We start from the raw sequence: 26495 nt of genomic DNA on the forward strand, positions 1-26495 counted from the left end.
AATGCTTATCATGTAACAGATAATATGCTAAGCTTTGTGCATACATTATGTCACTTAATTCTTATAAGGTAGATATCATATAATGCCCATTTTTAAAAATAAAGAAATTGGCCGTTGAAAAGCTGGATTTTAGCCCCATATAAGGAACAAGCTGGATTTTGGGTAATGGAAGCATAAAGAATTTGAGCAATTCCTTCTGAAGATAACAATTATTTAAACTGGGAACAGTTATTAAAAATAACTAGTTCAGGGTTTGGAAAATTACCAAAGGTAGGCAGAAGCTTAAAAAGAATTTACTGTTGAGAAGTGTTACTGTACTGGGTAATAACTGAACTTGTGGCATCCTTACCTGGCGGGTGCTCCCCAATGACACATCCTCAAACCTGCACACAGAAAACTACACCTTGGCTAGAGTTGGCAGATGACAGAGTTAAGAGCAACAGAGTCTCTATACGTTTAAAAGTGTGTTAGTCGCTTAGTCGTGTCTGATTCTTTGTGACCCCCATGGACTGTAACCCTCTAGGCTCCTCTGTCCATGGAATTCTCCAGGCAAGAATACTGGAGTAGGTAGCCAGTTCCTTATCCAGGGGATCCTCCTGACCACATAGGTCGAACCTGGGTCTCCTGTATTATAGGCAGATTCTTTACCGTCTGAGCCACCAAGGAAGACCTCTATATATTTCAGGGGTCTATACATTTAAGGTGGAGAAGGCACTGGCACCCCACTCCAGTACTCTTGCCTGGAAAATCCCATGGATGGAGGAGCCTGGTAGTCTGCTGTCCTTGGGATTGCTAAGAGTCGGACACGACAGAGTGACTTCACTTTCACTTTTTACTTTCATGCATTGGAGAAGGAAATGGCAACCCACTCCAGTGTTCTTGCCTGGAGAATCCCAGGGGTCGGGGAGCCTGGTGGGCTGCCGTCTATGGGGTCGCACAGAGTCGGACATGACTGAAGTGACTTAGCAGCAGCAGCAGCATACATTTAAGGGGTCAATTTTGAAAGCATGAGAAAATCTATAGAAATGCTGCTATATAAATCTGCTCAAATTCATCTCTGGCTGGTAAATTATACAGGTGCAGAAGAGACATCAATGAAGACCATTCCAGACACATTTCTCCTCTAGCAACAAATACAAAGAAACTATATGAGACAAAATATAACTGTCTCCATACTGCAATTGGGGCAAACTCCGGACCCAAAAGATACAAAGAGACCAAAAAAACCCAATTGCCACTTTTGAGGCGCCTGGAGCAAATGCGCTACTGCACCTGCCCCTGCGTACACCACCACCTAAGAGGTGAGCAAAACACCTAAGCCACCCCTCCTTCCGGGACTCCTGGACACACCCCTACCCTCACCCCACTTAAGGAAAAGCTTGCCACCCCTTAGGGAGCGAGCCAAGAAGGGAACCTGTTGTTTGTTCTCACCCCCTCCCTCCCCAATAAAGTCTTGCCTGGATTTCTTGTCTGGCCTCTAGTCAGTTTCTATTGATTGGCCAAGGTCAACGATCCAGGGTAACATTACTACCCTCCTCTCAATATTAAGTATCTTTTATAAAGATGATTGAGTTTGAGCTTCCAGAAAAGGATTGCTTTGAAAGAGATATTGGGAGGGGAGCTTTGGTGTGTTTCCTGAAGAAGTAACCCAGCGATCTAACACAGAACCTGCAGCTCAAGAGCCGCCTGGGCCTGTGTCCTCAGCAAGAGTCCCTGGGGGCTGAATTAGCATGCAGCCCTCTCTGCTGCCTGTTTCCCTCTCATGTCTGCTGCTGCTGCTGCTAAGTCGCTTCAGTCATGTCCGACTCTGTGCGACCCCATAGACGGCCTCCTACCAGGCTCCGCCATCCCTGGGATTCTCCAGGCAAGAACACTGGAGTGGGTTGCCATTTCCTTCTCTAATGCATGAAAGTGAAAAGTGAAAGTGAAGTCGCTCAGTCATGTCAACTCTTAGCGACCTCATGGACTGCAACCTACCAGGCTCCTCCATCCATGGGATTTTCCAGGCAAGAGTACTGGAGTGGGGTGCCATTGCCTTCTCCGCCTCTCATGTCTAGACTCTTCAAAACCACATCCAGGAATCTATGGCTTTGGTCTTTATTGCAATATCAAGACACCTGCATGTTATGAATGATTTAACCAATAAAGTTATGTTCGGTTTAAGAGGGGGGGAAAAAAACCCACATCCAGAAAACTTGGGTTGAAAAATCTCGGGTTCTCTAGGAATTTGAAGCCCTGCAGGAGAACCAGGGCCAGGTTCCCTGCCCTGTGTAGGGCCCGCAGCCCAGCAGGAGACGCAAAACCTGCCAGGGGCTCCCACCCGCGCTGCTGTTCGCTTTAGAAGGTCCCCTGGGGAAGGAGCCGATGGTTAATTCGCTTCCATTCGTTACACGTGCTGATCCTGATCGCCTGTCTCGCTGCCTAGGGACGAGCTTCATGAGAGTCGGCCTTTTCCCAGGTGACGAGCTGCCTTTCCCTCCCTGCCTTCCTCGTGGTACCCGTGTCTGGATGTTGCGGGATCGTTCACACGTGGGCGAGCCAGACCGCCCCATCTGCCCCAGCACAGACAGCAAGTAGCCCCCGTGACTCCGAGGCTCAGCCAGGTTTTATTAATTGAACCTGAGCTTTCTCGAGAGGATTTCCTGGTTCCAGCATCCCGCGGAAGGCTGGCTCGGGACAGTCTACCCCCTACCCCTGCTCCGACCAGGGAATCCAGAGATGAGCGCCTTGGAGGGACCCCACAACCCCGTGGCAGCGACCTTCAGCATCCTGTCTTCGCCTGCGCAGCGCCCCCGGCCCGGGAGGTAGGTGTTTTTCTGTTTCCTTAATCTCGGCTGCCAGACATGACGGGGCCCAGGGCTGATGGTTTGCCCTCCGAGAGGACCTGCCAGAGAGAACCCAGAAGGGGGCGGCTCAGGCCTGGGGTGGGGCAGCCTCGGGTTTGTGGGGACCCCGCCCAGCTGGAGACAGCGGGTCATTTGTATTCCTCATGTGTTCGAGAAGGAGGCTGGCGTTTTTGGAAACACTCCCTGAGAATGTGTTCTTGAATTAAGTGCTGTCAGTTGCATGCTGGACTTTTCTACCTTACCTCCTGGCCAGCAGAGAAGTTCTTCAAGAGTGTGTGTGTTCAGTTAGAGATTTTTGGATGGGCCTCCCATCTTGGAGGCTCAGACGGTAAAGCGTCTGCCTGGAATGAGGGAGACCCGGGTTCCATGCCTGAGTTGGGAAGATCCCCTGGAGAAGGAAATGGCAACCCATTCCAGTATTCTTGCCTTGAAAATTCTTGCCTTAAAAAAAATAATTAAAAAAAAAGAAAAAAGAGAATTCTTGCCTTGAAAATGAGGAGCCTGGTGGGCTACAGTCCATGGGGTCGAAAAGAGTGGGACAGGACTAAGCGACTTCACTTTCACTTTCATCTTCAGTTCGGTCCCTTGAGATAGGTACCAGCATTATTCCTTTGGCTGAGAGAGTAGCCCTTGCTCCCACAGCCTCAGATGACCTGCCCTTGGGCAGAAAGTTGTGCTTTCTTTTGGAGAAAAGAAACTGGAAATGTAAGGTTGTTTGGGTGTTTGTGATCCTTATTTATCAGTCCTATAACATGGTGTCAACAACCTTCCATAGAACCATCTTGGGAAGGCCACTTGGGAGATGAGTGTCCTACACTCTTTCATCATTTCATTTAGTTAGAGTGGAATAGAATATAACAGAATTGTTGACTTGAATGGGTTCTTATTACCTGGAGCTTGCAGAATCAAGGAAAGAGCCTTGAATGGCTGGGCACAGAAACACCCCACGACTTGCAAGCGGCTCGCCAAAGTTGCCCGTGGCTGGTGACGCTCTGCTCACAGCTCTCAGCTGTTCTTGTAGGACCCAAGTGTTCAGGCTGGTTGTTTGGGAAATGCTCCTTATGGGAGGAAAGCTTGATCACTGCTGTCAAGCACCGTAGCACTCAGCTTGTCTGGGGTTTTCTTGTAAGAAGCGTGTGTGAGGAACTCTGTCCTAGCGTTTTCGCCCCTCTGGTGTTCCTGGTGAGCTGTTACTGCAGCCCGTAGGTCCACAGGTAAGCCGCCCTGAGCTGGCAGAGGCTCGTCTGCCCACCCTTGGTGGCCCCCATCTTCAGAATGCAGCAAAATTGATGTGGCCCTCCTGACTCTGCTCCGGCCCCACGAATATCCCGGGATGTCGGTTCACCGTGACCCGGGAGGGCAGGTGAGGCAGTCCATGGAAAAGTAGCGTAGGGGGTGGTGCTGGACCCTTGCAGGGGAGGCGTGGTTTGCAGTTAGAGTCCGTAAATGGGGCCAGGAGCACTGCAAGATACTCATGGTGCTCATCTGTCGTGGTCTCTTGTCTTCCTGGGCAGCTCAGGGGCGCCCTTCTGGGTGGTGAGTGGTTGGTGTCTAAGGGAAGCTTGCCCTGCTCCAGGCTACCATTTTTGCTCTTACTTTGAGGGACAGACGAAGTGAACTCGGGACTGGAAAATTGGTGATGTGCAGGGAATGGGTTACTGGAGCAATAAGCCCAGGTGGTCCCTGTGACCCAGTGATTATTGGGCCCAAGGTGCTGGCTTGAGAGAAGGGTGGGAGATGGAGGCTCCACTTCACTCATCTTCTGTCTTGCTGACTAAAACAGACCAAATTTTCAATGAAGTATCAGCCTTGGTTCGCCATGCCATTCCTGAGGATCCCAGGCTCTGGGATTTAGCAGGATGGCAAGAAGGGCTGGGCTGCGTGAACCTGGGCCAGGTGAGGCAGCCGTGGCCGTGCTGGCTGTGGCTGCAGGAGCTGCAGGAGCCACACCCGGACCTGCTGGGGACCTCAGAGGACCTCTCTGCACATTGACGGTCGCTACCTGCCCCCACGCCCAAGGGGACTGTGGTGGGCACTGGGGGGCCATGTCCTGGGTGCCTCTGCCTGGCCAAGTGGGAGTAGGAAAAAGGGGCCAGTGGATGTGGCCAGGGCCACCATGAAGGGAGAGAGTTGGCTGTGAGTTCAAAAGGCTTGGCCTGTGTTTACAGTCTCCTCTTGGCTTAAAGTTCCCCATGTGTGAAAGAGATGAGTTGGTGGGTATTGATTTTCCTGGCTAAGATTAGTCTTGTTTGCCTGTGGGCCTGCCTTTCAGGTGCAGTCAACTCCTGGGGTCAGGTAGGCAGCACCGGAGACGGTTGGCCATCTGTCTGTCTGTCTGTCTGTCATGTCTCACCTCCAGGGACCAGAAGTGCGGCACCCCTGTGTTTTATCCCCAAGTCAGTGACTCAGTTGTCCCTACTAGCATCTTTCAGAAAAGGCCACCAGAGACTCCTGATGCTAATTGTGCTGAAACATTTTCTGTATGTATGGAGTTCTGTAAATATGATGGGGTCACATCTAAAAAAGTCATTTTGATTTGGATATGATATTGATTTGCTGCACATGAAATGGGAATTTAGAAAAATCCAAGGACTCTAATGAATCGTAAAGACTTAATGATTCATACTGTATAGCGAGATAAACCACTGTAGCTTTTTACCATATATGCCTTTCCATCATATGACCAGTAGCTTCTGAAGAAAACCAGATGATTTCTTGCCTAAAAGAAGAGAGATCGTGAGCTCTGAGAATTACAACTGAATTCATATAAACGATCTTTGTGTATGTTCATATGAAAGCTGTCAACAGCAATGACAGCTGAACATCACAGGTGAGCTGAACACCTGTCTGGGGCCTGTGCAGGTAAGAGTGTAAAGCAAGGTTCTTGATCTCAGGACCTCATAATCTCGGTGCGCAATAAGGAAGATACGTATGAAAGTCCAACTGTAGATGAAGGTCTATACACTGTGCTGTCCTTAGTGTCTTACATCTTCATCTTGAACGCATGCATATATCTGAGCTAAAATATTCCAGTTTATTTGAAAAAATATTTGCCAGCTTCTACATCAATGAAATACCCCTGCTTTCTCTCCACCCTCCTCCTCTTCCTGAAATGTTTCTTTCTGGCTCAGGGAATTTTAATTGTCTGATTTCTTGACTAGATCTTTGTCTACTGTCTTTTTCTCTCCAACCACTTCCCCCTTTACTCCCTGCCCACACATGTGTCAGAAGATAAAATATATTTAGAAATAATAACACCTCCTCTTCAGAGAAGAGCGTAGTATGTTCTTCAAAATATATTCTTGTGTCCCAGGTTTGGTGTTGATTTTTAAATGCAGAATCATCAGCCAGCTTTCCAAAAAACCATTAGATGCTTCCATGCTTTCTTTTTTTAAATAAAACATAAATGCCATTGTGAATTGATAGCATAGCAGTTGTACATGGAAATTAGCTGTACCTGGAACTCTAAGAAGCCTGCAAGTTTAGACAAAAAGCACGTAGAGGATATCATTTCTAAATAGGCAGTTTTCAACATGGATAATTTAGACACTTCAGCATATGAAATGTGATGTAGAGAATTACTTAGACTAAACTGTAACCCAAATGCTAATCTATATCACATGACACAGTGGTATTCTGACCCAGAAGCCCATAATCCAGTTCTCTGTATCCTGGTCAACAACCAGTGCTTTATAAATTTGCATATGCATCAGAAATGGCTTTCTGTAAGTGGAAATAGTAGTCTGTTGACTAGTAAGATGAAAGTTAGAAATTAACTTCCTTGACGAAACTTCAAAATTGTGAAATGGCCAAAAATTATTTTAAAAGTGTTCTCTACCTTTAAATGACTCAGGTAAGAGAACCCAAGGAGGCCTGTGCCCTTTAGCCTTACAGATGAAAGTACTGCTGTGTCCAGCTGTGAATGCTGGAGAATTCTGTTTCCTGGAAGGCTGCAGTGGTCACAGGGACTGTTGGCCAAGTTTTCAGTAACCGGGTGATCTGTAAGGGTGGCAGAATCTTGCCTCTGGAATCTGGGCCTGCATCTTGAATGACCCTCCTTGAACTTTTCAGTGTCAAAGCACCTTTAAAAGGACTGAGAACTGAGATTTTCAGGAGCCCACAAATCAGGCTGGATGAAGTATTCCACTGACACTGGGGTCTTTCTTCTCGGCTTTAGTCACCGAGCGTGAAAGTATAGTTTGGTATGACATAATATAGTGTGGTAAATATTATTAATGATAGCTTGTACTCTGAAAGCACTCACTGTGTGCCAGGCACTGTACTATGCTGGGGTCAGCAAACTTTTTTTGTTTAAAAGGTCAGATAGTAAGTATTGTAGGCTTTATGGACCAACAGACAAAATTGAGGGTATTGTGTAGGCATTTATATAGCATTTTCCAATGCAATCATTTAAAAATGTAAAAAAGCCTTTAGCTCATGGATCATAAAAACAAACAAAAAAACAGGCTACTGGCTAGATTTGGCCCATGAACCATAGTTCACTGATCACTGTTCTAAGGGCTTTACATATATTAGCTCATTTAATCTTTTCAGCCACCTCTGAAATAGGTACTGTCATATTCCCCCCATTTTAGGGATAAATAGAAGCAAAGAGAAGTTTACTTTCTGGGATCAGTTACATTCTGTTAGTACAGTGTAAATAATAGAGCCTCAGTTCAGCTCAGTTGTGTCCGACCCTTTGCGACCCCATGAATCGCAGCACGCCAGGCCTCCCTGTCCATCACCAACTCCCAGAGTTCACTCAAACTCACGTCCATCAAGTTGGTGATGCCATCCAGCCATCTCATCCTCTGTCGTCCCCTTCTCCTCCTGCCCCCAATCCCTGCCAGCATCAGAGTCTTTTCCAATGAGTCAACTCTTCGCATGAGGTGGTCAAAGTACTGGAGTTTCAGCTGCAGCATCAGTCCTTCCAAAGAACACCCAGGACTGATCTCCTTTAGAATGGACTGGTTGGATCTCCTTGCAGTCCAAGGGACTCTCTAGAGTCTTCTCCAACACCACAGTTCAAAAGCATCAATTCTTCGGCACTCAGCCTTTTTCACAGTCCAACTCTCACATCTATACATGACCACAGGAAAAACCATAGCCTTGACTAGACGGACCTTTGTTGGCAAAGTATGTCTCTGCTTTTGAATATGCTATCTAGGTTGGTCATAAGTTTCCTTCCAAGGAGTAAGCGTCTTTTAATTTCATGGCTGCAATCACCATCTGTAGTGATTTTGGAGCCCAAAAAGATAAAGTCTGACACTGTTTCCACTGTTTCCCCATCTATTTGCCATGAAGTGATGGGACCAGATGCCGTGATCTTCGTTTTCTGAATGTTGAGCTTTAAGCCAACTTTTTCACTCTCCTCTTTCACTTTCATCAAGAGGCTTTTTAGTTCCTCTTCACTTTCTGCCATGAGGGTGGCGTCATCTGCATATCTGAGGTTATTGATATTTCTCCCGGCAATCTTGACTGCAGTTTGTGCTTCTTATAATGATTATTTTTCTCTATGTACATATTCTTCTTTGAAAAGCCCAAACACACTACAGAAAAAGACATTGATTGGGATGTCCCTCTAATGAAATAATCTGTTTCTGACACCAAAATGCCCAGTCATTGGCAAGTATGCGGGGGGCGGGGGCGGTGTCTGTTACCGGATGAAAGTTTGGACACAGAAGTCAAGCCTTTTCTCTACCTGTGCCCAGTCTTAAAAACCCTCTCCACCTCCTTACCTTCCCTAATCTTCTCAGCTGTACAAAGAGCCAAGGTCAGGCATTTGGTGACAATCAAGCCGCAGAAAACAAAGAGCGAAGAGCACAGTGTTCCCTGTCGCTGGTAGGCAGGAACTCTTACTCCCTCTGTAAAATAATGAAGCTTTTATCAAGGGCCTCCTAACACAAATAACAACTGAACATTTATGTCTCCGGATGGCACATTGCAGCCATTCATCTCTGCCTAACCTGCTGATTCATGCAGAGCGGTAGTTGAAGCTAAATTATCAGTTTGTCTTTCGACTTTGCTGATAATATCAGCCGGATACTTGGGACAACGGATGATACGCACTTATGCGTGGAAGAGAAGTTGAAGCTTGACTGTCTCTAAAAGGAAATGTCACAGATGGAAAAACGCAAAGATTGCTTTGGTCCTGAGCCTCTGGCACCAAAGAAACGCTCTTGCTGGCTAATGTTCTGAAAATGGTGGATGCTTTTACTGGCTAACGGGGCAATGATTCTCTGATACGGGTGTCATTTTTCCTGGCTCTTTAATCTGTAGCAAAGTCAAATGGAAATAGTTTTGTGTGTAGGCAGGAGTCATAGGGCCCTTACTTGAGTAATCATCACCCTGGGAACATTTCAAAACATTAATGGCTTAGAACTTTCCAATTTTCTGAGCATCCCTTATTTGGCAAGGCGAGGCAGTGAGGGTTCTGGCCAGATTATAAACGGCATTCTGGATATAAAAGGGAGTTACCACTTATTCCATATGAGGATTTCAAACTTAAACCATTTCAATTACTCAACGGCTAGTGGGACTTGAATGCCTCCGAGCAAAAAATATTAGGTATCATAACATAGCCAAAAATTCAATGTCATGTTTCTTGTCTATGAACATAATACTAAAATTACACTAAAATCATGGTTACCATCTGGGTTCAGCTGATCCACAAGATTAGCAAAAACAAAGTGTTATGTGGTAAAAGTATGTGAGTGCTAGAATCATGTTGTTGCTGTCCAGTTGCCCAGTCAAGTCTGACTCTCTGTGACCCCATGAGCTGCAGCATGCCAGGCCTCCCTGTTAGAATCATAAGAATCGTAATTTTTTAGGTCAGAAACAGCTGAATCTTGTTTAACCCACTATAAAGTAATAGATTTCTGGCTTAACATATGGAATGTTTACTATATTATTATTAAAATTAGTTTGGGAGGCTTTCTTGCATACTGCTTTTCTGTGAATTCCTTTTCTTTTTTGATTGGTTTACACTATTATATAAGTTTCAAGTGTACAACATAGTGATTAACAATTTTTAAAGGTTTTATTCCGTTTATAGTTATTGTAAAATACTGTCTGTATTCTCTGTGTTGTATAATATATCCTTGTAGTTTATTTTATACCTAAATAGTTTGCACCTCTTAATTCCTTATCCCCACCTCCCTCGCCCCACTGGTAGCCACCAGTATGTTCTCTATATCTGGGAGTCAGCTTCTTTCTATTATATTCACAAGTTTGTTGTATTTTTTTTAGATTCACATGTAAGTGATATCATATACTATTTGTCTTTCTCTAACTTATTTCACTTAGCATAATACCTTCAAAGTCCATCTGCATATGACAAAATCAGTTTCATTTTTATGGCTGAGTAGTATCCCATTGTGTGTGTGTGCATAGGTATTAGTCACTCAGTCATGTCCAACTCATTGCAACCCCATGGACTGTAGCCCACTAGGCTCCTCTGTCCATGGGATTCCCTAGGCAAGAATACTGGAGTGGGTTGCCATGCTCTCCTCCAGGAGATCTTCCTGACCCAGAGATTGAACTGGTATCTCTTATGTCTCATGCACTGGCAGGCAGATTCTTTACCACTAGCACCACCTGGGAAGCCATACACACACACACACACACACACACACACACACACACACACACATATACATATATATGTGGTAGCTCAGCTGGTAAAGAATTGGCCTGCAATGCAGGAGACCCCAGTTCAATTGCTGGGTAGGGAAGATCCCCTAGACAAGGGATAGGCTACCCAGTCCAGTATTCTTGGGCTTCCTTGGTGGCTCAGATGAATCCACCTGGATGCAGAAGACATAGGTTCAATCCCTGGGTTGGGAAGATCCCCTGGAGGAGGGCATGGCAACCCACTCCAGTGTCCTTGCCTGGAGAATTCCATGGACAGAGGAGCCCGGTGGGCTACAGTCCATGTGATTGCAAAGAGTTGGAGATGACTGATCAACTAAGTGCGCACACACACACATATATGCCAGCTTCTTCATCTGCTGATGAACACTGAGGTTGCTTCCATGCTTGGCAATTTTAACTTGAGTACTTTGACTGTAGATAGCACCCTACTGCCTAAAACGCTTAAGACCTGAAACCCCTAACACTTCTACAAGAAACCGTGCTCACTTTCTCAGTTCTGTGATATCCCTGATGTCCAGTGGCCATTTACACTGGGTTTACATACCCTCTGCTTGCTGCTGAGTAACGGGGCACGAATCACAGCTGGTGAAGGGGTAGGAATGTCTTTGCTGAGTGCCCCTGAGAGCCACAGAGACCCCATAGTCACATGGCTTCTGGAGGGAGAGTCTCTTGGACCCACAGCAGATGGAAACTTCCAGGTGGGAAGTCCACTCTACACTGTCCTGCCTGAGACATCTGTACAGAGGATGACAAAATGGGCACTAACATCTCACAATGCCGCATGCAGTTAAATGAGCTCAAGTACACTCTCATGCTAAATATGATATTGCTCAAATTATAAAGTTACATCGCTTCTTCCCTTCTGGTTGATAATAAGAACTTAAGCGAGAGTTTTAAAGTACCTACAAATGATTTTCATACCCTTTCACAACAAACAATTATTAGCTACTTCCTGTGTCCCAGACTCTGCCAGGTTCTCATATGTCATCTTTTCCTCTCCACAACTCAGTGTAAATAACAGGGCAGGGGTTAGAACCCAGGTTTTCTGAACTAGATCCAGGGGGACTCAGGTGCCACAGTGGCTTTCTGACCTTCTTTGGATGTCTTTCTCAGGGCCGTTTAGTAGACATTAGCTAATATGTTTTGTAAGAGGAACCGATTTGGTAACACAGAAAATGAGAACAGCTTGCTTTTAATTTCTTTGGGAGAGATTGTGTGAAATTAAAAGCTCCTACACCAGGCTCAATGACACTTTTCCCTTCGGCAGTTAGTGTAAGCAACCCTGAATGGGACTGTCCAGAGCGATTATTTTCTTGAGGAGGAGGAAACAAGACAAAGTTCATGATAACCCACTCCTGACAGGTCAAACTCAGCCACCCAGCTTGACTTCCCTGGGGAGAACCTGCGTCAAATTGAACACACATATTTACTTACTCAGACTTAAAGAGGAAGCAGAGCCTCCTTCCCGCAGGAGTTGCCGCCCTGCTCTGGAGAACTGGGCAATCACAACTCCAAAGCAGTGACCACAGGAGCAGTGTCATTCATTGGAATGGCAACTAGACGTTCTGATTTAGTATATTCTGATTTAATACTATGCTATAGTTTATTTGGGCTCCCCAGGTGGTGCAGTGGTCAAGAATCTGCCTGCCAGTGCCAGAGATGCAAGAGACATGGATTCAATCCCTGGGTCAGGAAGATCCCCTAGAGTAGGAAATGGCAACCCACTCCAGTATTCTTCCCTGGGAAATCCCATGGACAGAGGAGCCTGACAGGCTACAGTCCAGGAGGTTGCAAAAAGTCGGATGTGACTGAGTCCCCCAAACACACACACTATAGTTCATTTAACTGTATCATAGAAAATATGTGGAAAATAGGTCTAGAAACAGGACAGCAAATATTGCATTGATTTTTTAAAATTGGAGTATGGTTGCTTTACAATGTTTTATTTTCTGCTGTACAGCAAAGTGAATCAGCTATATGTATACATTGTTGTTGTTTTAGTTGCCAAGTCGTGTCTGACTCTTGTGACTCCATGAAACCCTCTAGGTTCCTTCTGTCCATAGGATTTCTCAGGCAAGAATACTGGAGTGGGTTGCCATGCCCTCCTCCAGGGGATCTTCCTGACCCAGCAATCGAGCCCAGGTCTCCTGCACTGCAGGCAGATTCTTTACCTTCTGAGCCACCATCTGCTACTTAACTCCCTCAGTCACACGTCAGTGAGAGCACAAGTGCAGACCTTCACCATGGTGGACTCCCAATCCCGCCCCCTCCCTGCAACTCAGCACATGGCGTTGCCTCCGACTGTCCTGGAACCTGCACCCAGCCCCACTGGAAGCCAGAAGAGATTAGTAGCCACTGGACCAAGGCAGGGGCATGGGCAGTGAAGAAACTGTCCTAGGGAAGCAGCGACATGGCAAGAAAAGGGACTGTGTGTGTGACACAGGCTCCAAGCCACCAGCACATCCTCTGTGATCCCATTAGACTTCACTTGCAAAACACAAATTCAAGGATAAGATTATGAAGGATTTCAAGACAGTGATGACAGAACATTACACCCCAAGCCTGGAGCCCTTCTGAGCAGGTAGAAAGTGCAGGGGCAACAGTGATGTCCAGGAGGTGGGTCCCAAGGGTCTGGCTGACCCTCCAAGGAGCCTCCATATAGTGAGCAGCCCCGCTATCCAGAAAGAGATTCCCAAAGCAGAAATGACGGCCAGAGAGCCACCACGCTGCCAAGAGGTAGCGCTCCTAAATTTGAATTTAGCAGGAGACAAAAGGACCACAATTATGGTGGCTCAGACAGTAAAGAGTCTGCCTGAAATACAGGAGACCCGGGTTCAATCCCTGGGTCAGGAAGATCCCCTGGAGAAAGGAATGGCTACCCACTCCAGTATTCTTGCCTGGAGAATTCCATGGACTGAGGAGCCTGGTGGGCCACAGTCCATGAGATCGGAAAGTCAGACTGAGTAACACTGACTAACACTGAAGAGGAAAATGAGTTCAGGGATCTAAAATCTTTGCCTCAGGCTCAAGAATGTCCAACTAATTATTCCGATGATCTTGTAAGTGGAAAAACTTGTTTGTTGACAAGCTAAAGGGAAGGTACTTAATGAGAGCTCTAATCAGATAATCAGCACAGAAGCCACCAAATCACGAAACCCAAACAAACAAACAAGAAAGCATTATCTTATTAGCTGGGCCAAAACACCAGATGGTCAGAGAAGCAGCTCTGGGAGCCTGGAAAATAAGATCTTAGGAGAGAAAAAGAAAAGAAAGAAAAGCAACATTGACACTCCTGAGTTAGGAATGGAACAAAATTCAGATAAGCTTAAAGAGAACACCCATGGGTCTTGCCGACTCGATGGATGTGAATTTGAGCAAACTCCGGGAGATAGTGGAGGACAGGGGAGCCTGACACGCTGTAGTCCCTGGGGTCACAAAGATATAACGTAGTGACTGAACAACAACAACAGGCATTGCATTTTCCAAAACAGAATACACATGTCACCCTCACTGGGTTATAAGCCTCAAATAGAACTATTTTGACACACATAACTAGGGCATTAGGTTGAGTCATTTGTGTGGGCTGTCATGCCTAATTTTCAAAACCACCCTCCAATTTTAAAAACCTTTTAAATTGAAGTACAGTTGATTTACAATGTCGTGTTAATTTCTGCTATAGAACAAAGTGATTCAGTTATACATATTTTACATTATTTTTTATATATTATTTTCTATTATGGTTTATCACAAGATATTAAAAATAGTTGCCTGTGCTATACAGTGGGACCTTGTTGTTTATCCTATATATAATAGTTGGCATCTGCTAATCCCAAACTCCCTCCTCCTTGGCAACCACAAATCTGTTCTCTGTCTGTGAGTCTGTTTCCATTTCATAGGTAAGTTCATTTGTGTCATATTCTAGATGCCACATTACTTTGCCAACAAAGGTCTGTCTAGTCAAGGCTATGGTTTTTCCAGTGGTCATGTATGGATGTGAGAGTTGGACTGTGAAGAAAGCTGAGTGCCGAAGAATTGATGCTTCTGAACTGTGGTGTTGGAGAAGACTCTTGAGAGTCCCTTGGACTGCAAGGAGATCCAACCAGTCCATTCTGAAGGAGATCAGCCCTGGGATTTCTTTGGAAGGAATGATGCTAAAGCTGAAACTCCAGTACTTTGGCCACCTCATGCGAAGAGTTGACTCATTGGAAAAGACTCTGATGCTGGGAGGGATTGGGGGCAGGAGGAGAAGGGGACAACAGAGGATGAGATGGCTGGATGGCATCACTGACTTGATGGATGTGAGTCTGAGTGAACTCTGGGAGTTGGTGATGGACAGGGAGGCCTGGCGTGCTGCAATTCATGGGGTCGCAAAGAGTCAGACATGCCTGAATGACTGAACTGAACTGATGAGTGATATAATATTTGCCTTTCTCTTTCTGACTTCACCTTTTAGTATGATAATCTCTAGGACCACTCATGTTGCTGCAGTTGCATTATTTCCTCCTTTTTATGGCTGAGTAGTATTCCATCGTATATACGCACCACATCTTCTTTATCCATTCATCTGTTGATGGACGTTTAGGTTGTTTCCACGCCTTGGCTGTTATGAATAGAGATGCTGTGAACATAGGGCTGCATGTATCTTTTTGAAGTATCATTTTGTCTGTATACGTGCCCAGGAGTGGGCTTGTTGGATCCTGTGGCAACTCTAGCTTTTCGAGGAATCACTGTCCTGTTTTCCATAGTGGCTGCACCAATTTACATTCCTGCCAGTAGCGTAGGAGAAAGCCACCCTTCATCAACCTCAGTTTGCAGTGGGAAACCAGGTGGCAAGAGATAGGGGTCCTTGTCCAGAGTCTCCCAGGTGGTACCCAGTCACGTGACGAAGTGGGGCAGCAGCACCTGCCTCCACGCTTCCTCAGACGCACAGTGCTGGCTGCCTCCGTTTCCCTCCAGTGGCACAGAAGGCATTGCTTAAAGCCCCATGTCCTGATGTTTTATTTGAAAACTGTAATCACTAGAGCAAAAGAACGGGTGTGACAGCTATATGAAAAGCAGCAAAACGACACAAGAGAAATCTCGCAGCTCCTCCTGTTTTCTCTCCCCCTTCTGGTATTAATCATTTCTCCCAGACATCCTATGCTTCTGGGTCCTGTTTGCAAAATAAAAATCATAACGAGGTCTTCATAGTGGGGCTTCCCTGGTGGCTCAGCTGGTAAAGAATCCACCTGCAACGTGGGAGACCTGGGTTCAACCCCTGGGTTGGGAAGATCCCCTAGAGAAGGGAAAGGCTACCCACTCCATATTCTGGAATGGAGAATTCCATGGACTGTTTAGTCCATGGGGTCACAAAGAGTCAGACACAACTGAGTGACTTTCACTTTCATCATACTGAGTCCCAAACGACTAATAGTGGTGATATGTGTACATGGCTTAGCCCTTCCCTCAATACACATTTGGCCTAAAAAGTAAATCAATGAAGACTTTATTATACATCCTCTGCTCTGTGGTAAAGACAGAATTTTTACTCTATCTTGAAATGACAAGTGAAGTATATGAATAATGAGACCCAATTCCTAAATCCTTTTTATCAGTATCTGTTCGTTTTAGTATTAATATTAGTGTTATTAATATGGAATTAATAATTCCATATTATTAATGGAATAATATGGAAAAGACTGTAGAATGTGGAAAGGCAGATGCTGTTGATCTGTTGTTTTTGTTTAGTTTGCTAGGTTGTCTAATCTTTGCAACCCCGTGGAGTGTAGTCCACCAGGCCCCTCTGTCCATGGGATTTTCCAGGCAAGAATACCTGAGTGGGTTGCCCTTTCTTTCTCCAGGAGATCTTCCCAACCAGGGGTTGAAATGCATCTTTTGCATCTCCTGCATTGGCAGGTGGACTCTTCACCACTGAGTCCCTAGGGAAGCCCTGCTTTCTCCTTGAGTGAGTGAAGTGAAGTCGCTCAGTCATGTCTGACCCTTTGCCACCCCATGGACTGTAGCCTACCAGGTTCCACCATCCATGGGATTTTCCAGGCAAGAATACTGGAGTGGGTTGCCATTTCCTTCTCCAGGAGATCTTCCCTACCCAGGGATTGAACCCGGGTCTCCCACATGGTAGGCATTGTAGGCAGATGCTTTACCATCTGAGCCACCAGGGAAGATCAGCTTTCTCTTTACTAAGACTAAAATAGGAAGAAAGCAGAGCCACGCATTAAGGTGGGTCAGAAAGAATTACAAACATAGGGCCTAATGATAATTAAATCTTGGGTTGTGCTGCAAATATCAAGAAATGTACCTAAAGTGCTTGACTTCCCAGTCTTACTCTCCTAGCTCTCAGAAAATTCTCTGAGGCTCCCCAGACCCCACATGTGGCCACCTTAGTCAATCAGTAAGGGTCTAAAGGAAGAATCCCCCCCTTCCTGGCTCCAAATGTTGCTGATTTATCCTCTCTGAAATTTATGTCTAAGATATTTCTCAGTAATCCTGATCACTTCATTGATTTATTTTCTATTTAGTAGTTTACTAGCTAAAAATGATTTAGGAATCGGGCCTCATTATTCATACACTCTACTTGTCATTTCAACATAGAGTAAAAATTCTGTCTTTACCTAACACTGTGATAAAGAGCAGAGGATGGATAACAAAGTCTTCATTGATTTACTTTTTAGGCTCAACAACACTTTCCAGCATTCTCTTAGGGAATTCATTCTCCAGTCCCTGTAAGTTGACTTCTGTGAGTTGAGACTTTGGATCCTCCCATCCAAGTACTAACCAGACCCAACCCTGCTTAACTTCCAAGATCATTTGAGATCCAGCGTGTTCAGGGTGGTATGGCCATAGACTAGACCTTGGATCCTAAAGAGGGATCCTATGTACCAGGAGGCCTTGTGAGAATCCCACCATACTCTAAGCTACACCTGCCACCCAGCCACTTCAGGAAACTCATGTCAAAGGCCTTGCAGGGGTAATCTTCCTTGATCATCAGTCACGAGAAGGAAGACCTGCCATTACCCAGACTGGGCAGAGAGGTTTATGTTTGGCAAGTAGTCCATCTGGACTGCTCTTAGTATTTTGTCACCAAAGTATAGTACTCATCAACATGTACCCATCATAGATGGTGTAGCCACAGCCTAAGAAAGGGGACTGAACCCCCTCAGTGATGAGAGTCTGAATTTCTGCTCAAGGAAACCCCAAAGACCAGCTGAGACACTAGCTGAGGGCAAAGGGAATTTTGAATGGTTAGCCAAGGAGGGAAAGAGTGAATATCATGTGTGGCCTTCAGGCTAACTGCGGTGGTGGGGGTGTCGTTTGTCTCATTTGCTATCCCCCTGTAAGTTCCCCTCAGAGGCCCACCAGAATCCTAGAGGAACTGGCCCCAGAATTCATGCAAAGTTAGTAGATTGCACCTGGAAAGGGATGTCTGTCATGTATGCAGTGGCACAGCCAGATCCCCCCTTCAAGATGGAAAGATTTATGCCCCAACAACTGACCATCAAAGTTGTTGATGGTTTGCTCTCTTTGGGAATTACCTCAACCAAAGAGGGCCCCCAGGCCAAGGTCATGTGCCCCACTGGGCAGACTGCATATAGTCTGAAGGGCCTTTCGAGCTTCAAAGTGTTCCGCAGTGTAAGGAGAGTTCTTATGTGACTGTTCCTCAGTTCAACTTCTCCTCTGGCCCAACTTTTCTTCATCTTTAACCCACAACATTAATAAACTTTCTATACACTGAGCTCCATCTCAGAATTTACTTCCCAGGGAACCTAACTCAAGGCACTCATGATTACTTAGACTAACAGTAAACTCTTTATCCAGACAACCATATTTCTTTATCTTTGAAGTGAAAGTCTGTCACTAAGTCATGTGCGACTCTGCAGCCCAGCCTTATCTGGTGGGTCAGATGGACATCCAGGAAGATGACAGACTTGATCTATTGTGTTCTACAAACAGGGGCTATCCACTGGCCAAAGGAACTAGTAGCAAGAAGTGGAGAGGTGTTCTATGAGCCAAAATGAGGAGGTGGATTGAAAACTTCCCAAGTGAGGAGCTGGAATAATAGCAGGTCTCATTTGTTGTAGTTGTTCAGTCGCTAAGTAGTGTCTGACTCTTTGTGACCCCATGAACTGCATCATGTCAGGATTCCCTTTCCTTCACTATCTCCTGGAGTTTGCTCAAATTCATGTCCATTGAGTTAGTGATGCTATCTAACCATCTCATCCTCTGTTGCCCCCTTCTCCTCCTGTCCTCAATCTTTTCCAGCATTAGGGTCTCACTGGACACCTTCAAAAAACTCATAGAGGGTTAACATTTTCCTGCCTTTCCCAGAGAAGGCATCACCCACTAGCCAGGGTGGACCATATATATTTTATTATATATATTAATTTTATATATATATAAATTATATATATATATTATATATATATATAAATATATTATAAATATATATATAAATATTATATATATTAATACATATAACAGAGGATTCCAAGTTAACAACCAGCTTAATCCACAGGGAAAAATTACTAATTTCTAATGTTTTGCTCATTTCCATGGTATAAAGATTCCCACCATGGCTGATTCTAAGCTACTGACATGACATTACTCACTGATTGTGAGGTTGAAAAAAATTAACACAGTAGCATGTGGCTCTATGGCATCTCCACGAGACATGTGCAAGACACATCAATAATATTAAAGACACGATAGATGATAGCAAAATAAGATAGGAAGGCAGCTATGCTCACCACTATACCACCAACACTCAAAATAAGATAGGAGATGGCAAGTTTTGAGTATTTATTGCCTCTTTTTTAGTATAATTTATTTTAGTATCATTTTATGTAATTTAAATTTTAATGGTGGCATTTGTAACATTTGGCCCATAAAATTCCTAAAAATTTAACAGTTGGCTTAAACAATCTGGTCCAGGCCAACTCCAGTATATCACCTGGTGTGAGAGCAGTTAAGAGCAAAGACTGTCCCTGTTTTCACCCCTATTAGCAGTCCCCAACACAGAAAGCTAGGAACAGAAGAGGAAGGTGAAGAGAAAAGTCATGTCCCTCTCCCCAGCCAGATAGATCTGGGCATAAGAAATGTCCCAGTTCCCCACTGCTGTGTAATAAACCATCCCAGGATGTAGTGGCTTTCATCTCTTGCTTCTGAGGGTCAACAGCACTCATCTGGGTAGTGGTTCTTCTGCTCCATGAGCAGGTCACTGGAGCTACAATCGCCTGCGGCCCTGACTAGGCTTTCCTGCCCATGGTGTCCCATTTACACATCTGGCCCCTCGGCAGAGACACCTAGAGAACTGGGCTCAGCGAGGACTATGGGTTATCTGGGCTCAGGACTTTTCCCTCTCCACGTGGTTTCTCCACATGACATGTTAACATACCAGATTTCCTACTTGATGGCTCAGGGCCTCCAAATATGCAAAATAAGAAGTTATAAGGCCCTCTTTTGACTCAGAACTGGCACAGCAGCCTTTTCTGCTGATTAACAGGAGTCTAAGGCCCAGCTCAGGGCTTCCCTGGTGGATCAGTGGTAAAGAACCCACCTGCTAATGCAGGGGACATGGATTCGATCCCTGGTCCAGGAAGATCCCACATACCTTGGGGCAGCTATCCCATGCACCACAAATACTGAGCCTGTGCTGTAAAACCCACGTGCTGCAAATACTGAAGCCCACATAGCCTCGAGTCCATGCTCTGCAACAAGAGAAGCCACAGCAATGAGGAGCCCACACACTGCAACTAGAGAATAGCCCCTACTTGCCCCAACCCGAGAAAGCCAGCACAGCAACAGACCCAGCAAAGACAGCCAAAATAAATTTTAAAAATTACACAAAAAAAGAAAAGGCCCAGCTCAGATCCAGTATGGGGGGACAATGAAGGGCGTGGTGCTTTAAAGCCATCTTTGGAGATCAGCCACCAGGGGATTGGGGATGTCCAGAAGGTAAGGGAGAGATGGTTTAAATCAGATTTGAAATTGGAGGTTTACATTTAAGATTGGATGAGATTGAGTTTTTTTTTTAATTTATTGAGTATAGTTGATTTATAATGTTGTCTTAATTTCTGCTGTACAGCAAAGTGATTCAGTTATATGTGTGTGTGTATACGTTCTTTTTAATATTCTTCTCCTTGTGGTTTATCACAGGATATTTTTGTTTTGTTTTGGGTTTTGGTATTTATTTACTTTTAAGAAAAGTAATTTTGACTTTCTGTTTCAAGACTATGGCAATAATCATCCATTTGAATGCCCTGCAGTAAAAAAAATAATCACATGAAAATTCAAAATGAACCATCTAATCCAGTAGCATGCTTAAGGGAAATCTAGATAGCCTGCCAACCCTAGGAAGCAGAAGAATGTCTTGTTAATAACTAAAGTTAGGTATTACAGAAGGGTTCTGACTTGGTGAATTTTCAAACTTGTAGAGCCTCATATTTGGGGGGAAATGTGTGCTCTTTTTGAGGGGGTGCTGGCTCAGTGGTAAAGAATCTGCCTGCCAATACAGGAGCCGCAGGAGACTCAGGTTTGATCCCTGGGTCAGAAAGATCTCCTGGAGAGGAAATGGCAACCCACTCCATTTGGCAATATTCATGCTAAAATAATCCCTGGGACAGAGGAGCCTGGAGAGATACAGCATGGGGTCGCAAAGAGTTGAACATAACTGAGTGATTGAACATGCACACACTCTTTTAAAAATAGAATTTACTTTTTAGAGCAGTTTTAGATTTACAGCAAAACTGAGTGCAAAGTACATGATACCCTCTGTTCCCACACATGCAAAACTTCCCTCACTATCAACATTCCCCACCAGAGTGGTACACTTGTTATAATCATTGAACTGACATTGATACGTCATTACCCCTATCAACATCCCCCACCAGAGTGGTGCTGCTACTGCTGCTGCTAAGTCGCTTCAGTCGTGTCCGACTCTGTGCGACCCCATAGACGGCAGCCCACCAGGCTCCGCCATCCCTGGGATTCTCCAGGCAAGAGTACTGGAGTGGGGTGCCGTTGCCTGATGAGCCTACATTGATACATCATTATCACCCCAAATCCATAGTTAAACACTAGGCTTCACTCTTGGTGTAGTACATTCTATAGGTTTGGAAAGATGTGTAATGACATGTATCTATCATTACAGTATACAGACTAATTCTACTGCCCTAAGAATCCTCTGTGCTCCATTCGTTCATCCCTCCTTGCCTAATCCTTGGCAACAATTGATCTTTTTACTGTCGCCATAGTTTTGCCTTTTCCAGAATGCCATATTGTTGAATTGTACAACATGTAGCCTTTTCAGATTGTCTTCTTTTGCTTATTAATGTGTATTTATGATTTTTACATGTTTTTTTCATGGCTTGATAACCCTTTTTTTTTTTAAGTGCCAAATAACATTCCATTGTCTGGATGTTCCACAGTTTATTTATCCTGTCTCTTACTGAAGGCCACCTTGGTTGTTTCCCAGTTTGGGCTGTTATGAATAAAACTGTTATATACATCCATGTGCAGGTTTTTTCTGTGGACATAAATTTTTAATTCATTTGGATAAATACCAAGGAACACGATTGCTGGATGATATATGGTAGGAGTAGGTTTATAAGACACTGCCAAACTGCCTTCCCACGTGGCTGTGGTGGTGGTGGTGTAGTCACTTCAGTTGTGTCCAACTCTTTGCAACCCTATGGACTGTAGACCATCAGGCTCCTCTGTCCATGGGATTCTCCAGGCAAGAATACTGGAATGGGTTGCCATACTTCCTCCAGGGGATCTTCCTGACCCAGGGATTGAACCCACGTCTCTTACGTCTCCTGCATTGGCAGGCGGGTTCTTTACTACTAGCATCACCTGGGACGCCCACAGAGTGGCTGTACCACTTTCGAGTTCCTGTTGCCCCACATCCTTGTCAGCACTTGGCATTAAAAGTGCCTCAGACTTTGGTCACTCTGATAGGTGTATTGATATCTCATTGTTTTAATAAATCTAATCTTTAAATTGGAAATAATAACACCTAATTCACAGTCTTAAGTATTAAATGAAATAACATGTAAAATATGTAGCACAATGCCTACCATTTTAAAAGATGCTTAATAAATATTAGTTTCCTTGTTCTCTCACTCCTTAGTTAAGCCTTGTAACTTCTTTTAACTTTTTATATTGGAGTATAGTTGACTAACAATATTGTGATATAGCAAAGTATCACAGGATAGTGATGTCTATATACTACATATACCTTACTATACTATATACTCACTATATATACTATGATTTATATATACTATATACTTACTATGATATATATATACTATATACTTACTATATTATATATACTATATACACCCTTTGCTATACCTTAAGACCTTGTTGTTTATTCTATTCAATAATTTGCATCAACTAATCCCAAACTCCCAATCCATCCCTCCCCAACCCGATTTTGAGGGTTTTTTTTTTTTTTTAAGTTTTTATTTTTGGTTGCTCTGGGTCTTCCTCGCTGCATGTGGGCTTTCTCTAGTTGTGGCAAGGGGAGGGCTACTCTTTATCACAATGCAGGCTTCTCATTGTGGCAGCTTCTCTTGTTGTGGAACACTGGCTCTAGGCATGCCGGCTTCAGTAATTGTGGCTGGAGGGCTCCAAAGTGCAGGCTCAACACCCAGGCTTAGTTGCCCCTCGGCATGGGGAATCTTCCCAAACTAGGGATGGAAACCACATCCCCTTCATTGACATGTGGATTCTTTACCGCTGGACCACCAGAAAAGTCTGAGATTGAGTTTTAATATAACTGGAAAGTGTCAGGAAATCATGGACTCAAAAAAAAAAAAAAAAATGCTGTGGGTGGGAAGTGAATATTTGACATAAAAGTTTCAGGGGGTATTTGTAATATAAGATAACTTTATACATATATCTCTACTCAGTTTAAACTTTTTTTTTTTTTTTTGCCTTTCGTACTTTCTTTGTATTTCTCAATAGTTGCTTGACCCAACATCTTTCTGTCTGCTCTATACAATGAAAATACAAACTAAATGAGAATAGAAAAAAAGCATTAAATTGTACCAACTACAAATCTGTTCCCAAATATACTTACCGTAAATAAAATACGCATTTCAGTAAGAGATCTGCACTAAAAGACTGACTGCATTCTAGGAAGCTTCAGGAAACCTAGGCGGGGCCGACATTCATGGGCGGAGCTAAGAGGCTTCGCACCAATCACAGTTTGCAGCAGGTTTCTGCTGGCCTATCTGTGAGCTACACGGAGCGCGTCATGAGCGTTACCTGTGCGGGACTGACTAGGGGAGGGGAGAAGTGGCTGTAGCCTCCACGCTGAGTTCATTCCCATCAACAGCCTATACAGTCCGGTTTCAAAGAAAGTAAACACGTTAAGGTAAACAGTAGAGAACCCCGGACACATGTTCTGGCTTCATTTATGTGGAACTCTCTGGCTACAGTGGGCGGTCGTGAAGAGGTTCTTCCTCAGAACAACGTGGTCACGGGACTCAGACGACCCAGCAGGACTGAGGGGAGCCGAGGACTGGGGAGAGGCTCCCTCTGGTTTCAGGTGGAGGCAATCTTCTCAGGCACAGCCCAGGGCCCTGCAGTCCTCTCCTCGTATCATCTGGCGCAGTGCTTAATGTAGTCTTCCACTTTATGCCGGAAGTCCTCCTTGACCCGCAAATGATGTCCCACAGTTTGGATAGTCAGTGGATCATCAAAATTCCACAGATCAGTAAGCAGAGTTTAATCCCCAAACAACAGCCTTCAATGTCCTCATGGGGGCCCAGCCAGTGCTATCGATCGAATGTTCTTTCAGTCACCTGAGACATGTCTTCGCCCGTCTCTGTGATGTTGGGGTTCCAGGTCCTGGGCAAGCATTTCCGCTTTGGGAGGCACCATGTTGCATGCATCAGAAGCTTCAGTTTCAAACTGAATTTTTCCACCCTGGTAGTAACCCTCACCTGGGGGTGACAGTTGGCTGAAAACAATGAAGCTTGTTTGGATCAGGAACATGGACTTTACATGTTCAAGGTAAATTGGCTTCAAGTTCTACAACCTCTTTCACAAGCAGCCTGTCCCTCACGGACACCTGCCGAGCGCAGTCAGAGGCTGTGGCTGACGCCTGGGACACTTTGAGACCGTCATCCCGCTTCAGCTTGCTTGCCAGCATCAGCATCACTGCCTCCTTTTTCCTGGGCACCCAGAGACAGGCGAGGTGGGCCTGGCGCCCAACACCATGCCCGGCCGGTGGGCAGCGGCGAGAGGCGGCCCCTCACACCTGCACCGGCTCCAGGTGGCAGGACCGGGAGTCCAGGATAAACTATTAAATAAACCAACTGCATAAGACACTGCAAATAATTAGTGCTTATGAACTATTAAGAAAATGTTTCAATGAACAAGTAAGATTGAGGTAAATATATAGAGCTGTTGTCTTCATGAGTCAGTGTTCACTCTCGCTTTTAAGAAGGAACATCTTAATTTCTGTTTGAACAGTGCAACCTGACAACTGGTTTACATTTATTTCATTTTTTGTCAGTTTAGTTTAAAACTCAGCATGTGAGCCCCTCCAGTTTTCCATAACTCTTTTGCAGTTTTTCCAAATGTGGAAATTGTGGAAAAATAAAGTGTTCTCTAAAACACACCCACATCCTGCTCAACTATGAACAGATTAGAAAACAATTGTCAAGAATTCACAATATCTGTTACTTTCCTAGAACGGAACATGTTGGAGTACATTTGTAAAGTATCACTGGGAATAATATACCAATAAAGCTTTTTATCTGCAGTGGTAATGTATTTGCCTAGCTCTTTAAAGTTTAAAAAAAACACCTTCAGGTATATTATTTCATTCCAGCCTTGAGCCACATTGAGGAGGAGACTTTATTGCTTCTTCATTGCAGAAAAAGAAGCCAAGACCAAGAGAATCTAAGTGATTTGCTCTAGGTCTGAATATCTAAACCCAGTCTTCGTGCTTCAAATTAAATAGGTTTGGTTTTCTAATTTAATAACCTGTTGGCATCTTTCTTCCTAAGAGATAAATCTTCCTTTCTTCAGACAGATCTAATTTGAAAGAAAAGTGTTGAAGAATATGGGAAAACATTGGATCCTAACTCCTAGAGAAGGATTATCCTAACATGGACAGTATTTCCTATGACTCAACTCTGGTATTGTCAAAACCTTGGATTTTTCTCTTGCTTCTGTGGGACGAGATCACTTTTTTCCCAGAGAGCAGTTGGTTGAGAGAGAGGGTCTCTTACTGAGGAAGGCAGATCATACAAAAGAGGCAAAACTCTGACAAAGAAGGTACTTTGGGCAGGATCCAGAGAGCACTGGTCTGTGAGCAGCCAGGTTGCTGCCGCTGCTGCTAAGTCGCTTCAGTCGTGTCTGACTCTGTGCGACCTCATAGACGGCAGCCCGCCAGGCTCCACTGTCCCTGGGATTCTCCAGGCAAGAACACTGAAGTGGGTTGCCATTTCCTTCTCCAAAGCGTGGAAGTGAAAAGTGAAAGTGAAGTCACTCAGTCTCATCCACCTCCTAGCTACCCCAAGGACTGCAGCCTACCAGGCTCCTCTGTCAATGGGATTTTCCAGGCAAGAGTACTGGAGTGGGTTGCCAGTGCCTTCTCCAGCAGCCAGGTTGAGTAAGTGTCTAATTCAAGAGTGGATTTTCCTGGTGGTTCAGATGGTAAGGAATCTGCCTGGAATGCAGGAGACAGGTTTGATCCCTGGGTTGGGAAGATCCCCTGGAGAAGGGAATAGTTACCCACTTCAGTGTTCTTGCCTAGGAAATCCCATGGACAGAGGAGCCTGGTGGATTACAGTCTGTGGGGTTGCAAAGAGTTGGACGTGACAGAGTAATGATTCAAGCATAGCTTCTTGAGCTGAGGCATGGCTGTCAGCACACATTTCTGTACGAAAGTCATTTCAGAAAAGTGCTGTGAATTACAGCCTGTTGTAAAAATTGACTTTTAGGCCAGATTTTTAATTAGCATCAAAGTTTCTTAAT

At 44.7% G+C, this 26495-nt stretch overlaps 2 pseudogenes; one reads left to right on the forward strand and one right to left on the reverse strand.

Annotated features, from left to right (window-relative positions):
• Positions 1 to 1715: 1715 nt before the first annotated feature.
• LOC129619664 (WW domain-binding protein 11-like) overlaps positions 1716 to 26495 on the forward strand; it is a 52654-nt pseudogene continuing 27874 nt past the window's right edge.
• Positions 24108 to 25249, reverse strand: LOC129619665 (NEDD8-conjugating enzyme UBE2F-like; annotated as a pseudogene).

Source organism: Bubalus kerabau, chromosome 9, assembly GCF_029407905.1.
Source record: "Bubalus kerabau isolate K-KA32 ecotype Philippines breed swamp buffalo chromosome 9, PCC_UOA_SB_1v2, whole genome shotgun sequence".
In the NCBI taxonomy this organism is placed as follows: Eukaryota; Metazoa; Chordata; class Mammalia; order Artiodactyla; family Bovidae; genus Bubalus; species Bubalus kerabau.